Source organism: Chanodichthys erythropterus, chromosome 13 (assembly GCF_024489055.1).
Source record: "Chanodichthys erythropterus isolate Z2021 chromosome 13, ASM2448905v1, whole genome shotgun sequence".
Lineage (NCBI taxonomy): Eukaryota > Metazoa > Chordata > Actinopteri > Cypriniformes > Xenocyprididae > Chanodichthys > Chanodichthys erythropterus.
This window is the reverse complement of record NC_090233.1, coordinates 11459799-11465798: the sequence shown is the minus strand read 5'-3', so window position 1 is coordinate 11465798 and position 6000 is coordinate 11459799.

Genomic DNA, 6000 nt, shown 5'->3' with positions numbered 1-6000 from the left:
TATAATGCTAAGGATAAGGATAAACTTTATATGTCCCCAAAGGGAAATTTGTCTTGGGCAAAGAGCTACAGTGTTACTCTGACCATACAATAACATGACAATTAAACAAACAAAACAAATAAGAACATACATTAAAACACAACAGTATATAGATATAAATACAAGACAAGTGCAAAACACAGAAAAGTGCTAAAGTGCATTGTTCTCGGTAGAGTTCAGGGTTACACTTTATTTTACAGTGCCGTAGTTACATTGTAATTACTCAAATAAGTACTATTAATTAACTACATGTACTTACTATAGAGTTACAATTAGGGTTAGGGTTAGGTTTAGGGTTAGTTACTTGTAATTATGCATAATTTACTATAGTATGTACATGTACATGTAGTAACGTGTAACCGGCACTGTAAAATAAAGTGTTACCGAGTTCAGCAGTTTTATCGAAGCAGGAACAAATGAAAGCTTCAATTTATCAGTTTTACACATTGGCATTCTCAGTCTCTTTCCTGATGGCAACAGCTTGTATTCGCTAAAAAGAGGATGTTCGGAATCAGTACTGATACTTATTGCTCTTCTCATCACTGCCTGTTCATAAAGTCTGTATAGGCTTATATTGTTTTATTCCTATGATTTTCAAGGCTGTTTTATGGATATGGACAAGTTTATTTTTCAGCTGAACGGACAAATTCCCAAACCAGACTGTGATTCCATAGCGAATAAGCGTGGCTTATAGTAAAAAACAAGAAAGATGTTGCTACGCACCCCATACAGTCTCAGCCTTCTTAAAAAATAAAGCCTCTGTTGTAGTCATGTGCACAGACTGTCAATGTGTGTCCTCCAACAAAGAGCAGTGTCCATATAAAACCCCAGGTATCTGTAAGATGTCACTTGTTGTATCATTGTGTCTTTAATGATCACAGGCTTGTGTTCAGATACACTTCTTGGGTCAAAGACCATTTCTTGTCTCTTTTACATTTAACACAGTGACTCAGTGACTCTACTTCTTTTTCCAGCAATGAGATTACAAATTTCTCAAAGCACTTCATGACATTTGAAGTCAAAGCCACGGGACGAAGATCATTATTTTCTCTAGCACCAGTTTTTTTAGGAATTGGTATAAATTGTCTCATGGCAGAAAAGTGTTTCAGTCGGAAACTAGTCAGAAATTAATGGGGTATTGAGGCAAAACTGCCACCAAAATAAATTTAAAAAATCTCCAGTATGAGTTTTTTTTTTTTTTTTTTTTTGTATAGTTAAGCAAAATTACATGAGCAAGGGTGTTGTTTTCCCTGAATATCAGCATGATTGCAAATTTTCGCCAATGAAAATTGTTCCAAACAGCAGAATTGCAATGTCTCCGGGCAACACAGCAGTGTTTCCTTACTGAATGAATATGCGCTTTGAATATCGGTTGTGCGAATGATTCAATGACTCATTCATAAAGTGAATGGCTGCATCTGAATATGCATATTTCCGTACTACACAGTGGGCAAAAACAGAATCTGAAAAAAAGAAGAACAGATCAGTCCAAATTCATAGTATTCATAAACAGTAGGCAAAAAGTACCCAAATGACTACTTCAGGTTAGATCATGATGTGTGTATCCAATGGACACTTTATTATCCCATGAGGCCACAGAAGAGGATTTGTGAATGGCAGTGAAGTGACACTACTGACGCCGTAGGTTACATGACAATGAAAACATGGCGAATGTAGTACGGCTGGATTACATTCACACTACACACATTCATACTATATGTCATTTTTTTAAACAGTCGCTAAGTAAATAGAAAAAAAAGTACCTACACAGAGAGAAAGTGATTTTGGATGCATCCACTCGCTTCATTCCTGAATGAATCAGTTGCAAATCATATAAATTAATCATTCAATGACTTACTCATTGCTGCCACCTACTGGTGGTTTTAGTTTCATATTTAAAAACACATTTTTTTTTATCTTTTTTCCCCATCATTTCATATTTCTGTATTCAAAATGTTATATTTAAAACATTATTATTATTTATGCATTTTTTAATTGCTGTGTAAATGCCTTTGTGCCTTTTGAGCTGCATTAAACAGCCTGTGTAAATACTAAATGGCACTTCAGATGCAACATTTGTGACACCTCTGCTGTGCAATAATGGATTTTGTTGGTAATGATTTAATTCGTTTGGTAACAGCCCTATATTGTCTTATTATTGTAACTGAATTTATTGTTTAAACTTAAAGAAATGGGCATAAAAAATGATACATTGAATAAGATTAGGAAAAAAATGCAGTTTAAGTGGTCAGACTTGGTTTGATATTTCATTATCTTATTTACTGACGCTGGAATGGTTGAGTGAAACAGGTTAATAAAATATTGCATCTATCTTGTAATTTGATGTTACATAAAAATGGTTTAAAATGATTCCATTCCACCAGTATAAATTTACACATCTAATTAATTTAAAATGAAAGCTTTTATCAACAATAAATGAAATGATCATTATTGGGCCATTTTGATACACTTGAACGACATTATTTCTGAAACACAATAATGTCATGGATGCACAAAAACAGATGATTATTTCCAACTGATGTGTACACGTATATTTCACATGCTTTCTTACCATCTGGTGTTTGGTTGGGATGTTTTGTTGTGACACACCGTATAATATGACAATATAACACCGGCCTCTCAGTTCGATATAATGAACTGCAACAAGGGCTGGTGGCTGAGCAGCATATGAAAGATACTTTCCATCCCTTATAAAAGCAGGGGAACCTGCAGTCTGTGTCATAGCCCTAGGGCTAGATCTAGGAGGGGGAACCACAGACAGCCACAGCGCCCCGTCCAGCTAAGGCAAATCCCAGTGGGACTCTAAATCCTGTTTCACTGTTAGCTCACAGCAGATCCCTCCATACAGACAAGCGGGGGCAACAGGACCAGCATGCACTTCAACCTGTCTCTAACCAATACAGTCTCCAACCATGAATAATTCACACCATACGGAAGCCATTGACCCCCAAACCCAATGAACTTAATGCTCACTTAATTTTATTTTATTACTCACAATTGAGAGGGGAGAAAACAAATGGTGTGAAAAAGGAGCCTGGTGAATCTGGCAGCTGCAGGCCTGCAGAACAAAACAACATCCCAGAAGAGCCCCAGGCATGACTTGAGTAGCTAAATGGGTTTTTATTATTGATATTTTCAACTTTTGTCAAGGATGAGGTATGAATTCATAAGGGCAGAGATTATCAATGATGCATTTATTTTTGTTTAGCCTACTATTATTGTCAGTTCAAAGTCTAGTCATGAACAATTTAATATTACAGTTATAACTAATCTATTATTTTATTTGATTTATTTTCATTTGATTCAGTGATCACAGTTAATGAAGCTTTCTATACTCTAAAAATGATGGGTTAAAAACAACCCAAGTTTGGTTGAAAATGGACAAACCCAGTGATTGAGTTGTTTTTAACCTAGCAGTTGGGTTAAATATTTGCCCAACCTGCTAGGTTTATTTAACTCAACTATTGTTTAAAAAATTACTGTATTGCTTGTTTAAAATGAACCCAAAATATGTTGGAAATTAACATTTATTAATAAGTTCAATAATAATTAAACAATAAACATGTATTGAACTGCTTAATAAATGTTCACCTTTTGATTATTATTGTTGATTCTAGTAATTATGTGACTTATTTATAATTTCCAACCTATTTTGGGTTCATTTTAAGCCAGCCATATAGTCATTTTTAAACAACAGTTGAGTTAAATAAACTGGGCAAACATTTATCCCAAACGCTGGGTTTGTCCTTTTTCAACCCAACTTGGGTTGTTTTTAACCCAGTATTTTTTAGAGTGTGTGCTTTGTGCTTTTCTATTTAAAAATATTGTGCTCAAAGATTATTTTGTTGGCATACCATATAACAAACTGCATTAATGTGTTGAAACATTTTTGTGGTTTTGTGCATTTAATTATAAATATAATAATACACTCTAAAAAAATTTAGACGAACCCAACTGTGGGGTTAAACATTTAATTTAATTTTTTAACCCAACAGTTGGGTTTTGTCCATATAAACAACCCAACATTTTTTTAGTGTACAATAATCCAAACTAGGCTATTTAATAATCATGCATATCATCACGAATGTTGTTTAGTTTACTTTTATAATAAATTTCAGTAAATTATTTCTCACTATCCAGGATTTATATAGCCTATTTAATGAAATTTAATTAAAAATTTAACCCAACGGTTGGGTTTGTCCATATTTGACCCAAATTTGGTTTGAAACAACATAACATCTTTTTAGAGCGTACAAAATCCAAACTGCATGCTATTTAATAATCATGCATGTCATCACGAATGTTGTTTAGTGTACTTTTATAAGAAATTACAATAAATAATTTCTAACTATCCAGGATTTCTACAGCCTATTTAATGAAATACGCAAACGTAGCCCTTGATGCGCGTCCTGCAACAGTTTAACACTCAACAGTTTGCTTGCGCTTAAAACGGGCACCTCTGGAGGGCAGTGTCCATCTCCTCCGTGGAGGTCAAAGTTATTTGTCGGTCTCCAGTCGAGAGTACAAATGAGGATGAGCTTCCCTGAGCAGAAGCGCTCGCTCGCTGATAAAGAGATCGCAGGTGCTTCGCCATGGCAACTACAATGACTTATTCTCTATGCTCAAAATAAAAATGGGAAACTATTTTACAGTAATGGAAACTTGGTTGCATAATCTAACTAACTAATCCTCAAGGAGTCTCTAATGGCTGTAATTGATGTTATCAAAATAAAGCAAAATGTCTTGATATTAAGTCCGCTTTACATTATAATAACATCATCGAGCCATTTGGTAATTATTGACTTGGAATAAAACAAGGTCTGGTGGGGCACGGGTAGAAGCTCGCTCTCCAATTAGTTAATGGTGAGCGCCTGGCATGCGGTGTCGAGGAAAATGAAAGGCTTAATCCCCCATCTCACCATCCCTCTTTCACTCCCTATCGGATAACAGGCTCTTGTCCGTGTGACTCTGTACCTGCCGCTTGTTTAAGGGTTTAATTGCTCCTAATTTGTCCGGCAAAGACCTACTATTACAGTGCTGCAAAGTTGCAACCAAATTATACCCCTTATGTGAGTCGAGTGGTGATTCCAGTGGAGTGAGGTTTGGTGGGAGGGAGCGATAGACGAGGGTTCCTCGTCATTTTCCAGAAAATAAAACAAATGGCTGGGCCTATACAGTCCATTACCAGACTCGAGGCTTGGTTCTGAACACAAGAGCTTTCTATTAAGCGAGCCGGCTCGGTTCCGGCGGGGATATACAGTAGCCTATTAGAGGGCAAGAATAATTGTTGCATTTGTCAAGAACCATCAGTGGTACCCGGATTGATATATTAGCAATGTTAGACGTATGTTCGGGTCATCCGTGTAGGAAAGCGCGGTCCAGTAAACTGCGCGGCCTGCTGTTTTGTTGCCTCCATCATCATCATCATCATCATCATCATCATCATCATCATCATCATTCATATAGCCTAAACTTTGCAAGCCTGATTTGCAAACCTGTCGTTTTTAGTAGCCTATTTTAGAGCTGAAAAAGCAAACTACGCGGTAGACATAAAGTTAACTGTCCGTGAAAGAATTAAAGTAACGTTAAAAATCGCCAATTAAATTTGTAACGGCGGTGTTTGTCCTAAACATACTAAATCTTGTCACGAGAATGATGGATGTCTTCTCACTGAAATTAAATAGAGTTTAGTGATGTTTCTCTTTCTGTTTTTATGTTTATGTTAAATTCAATGTCTGATGTGTTAATACTCGCCATTTAATTATGATTTCGAACTTTAAAATAGAACGTTAAATAGAACGTTCCAAATAGAACGTTAAATGCCGCGTTTCGCTGTTTACTCACACATTAGAATCCCCTTTTCCTTTGAACATCTTGTTTAGCAAACCTAAAGTGAAAGAAAATGTTTTCCTATTACTTAATTCAATCAGGGCGCGGCGG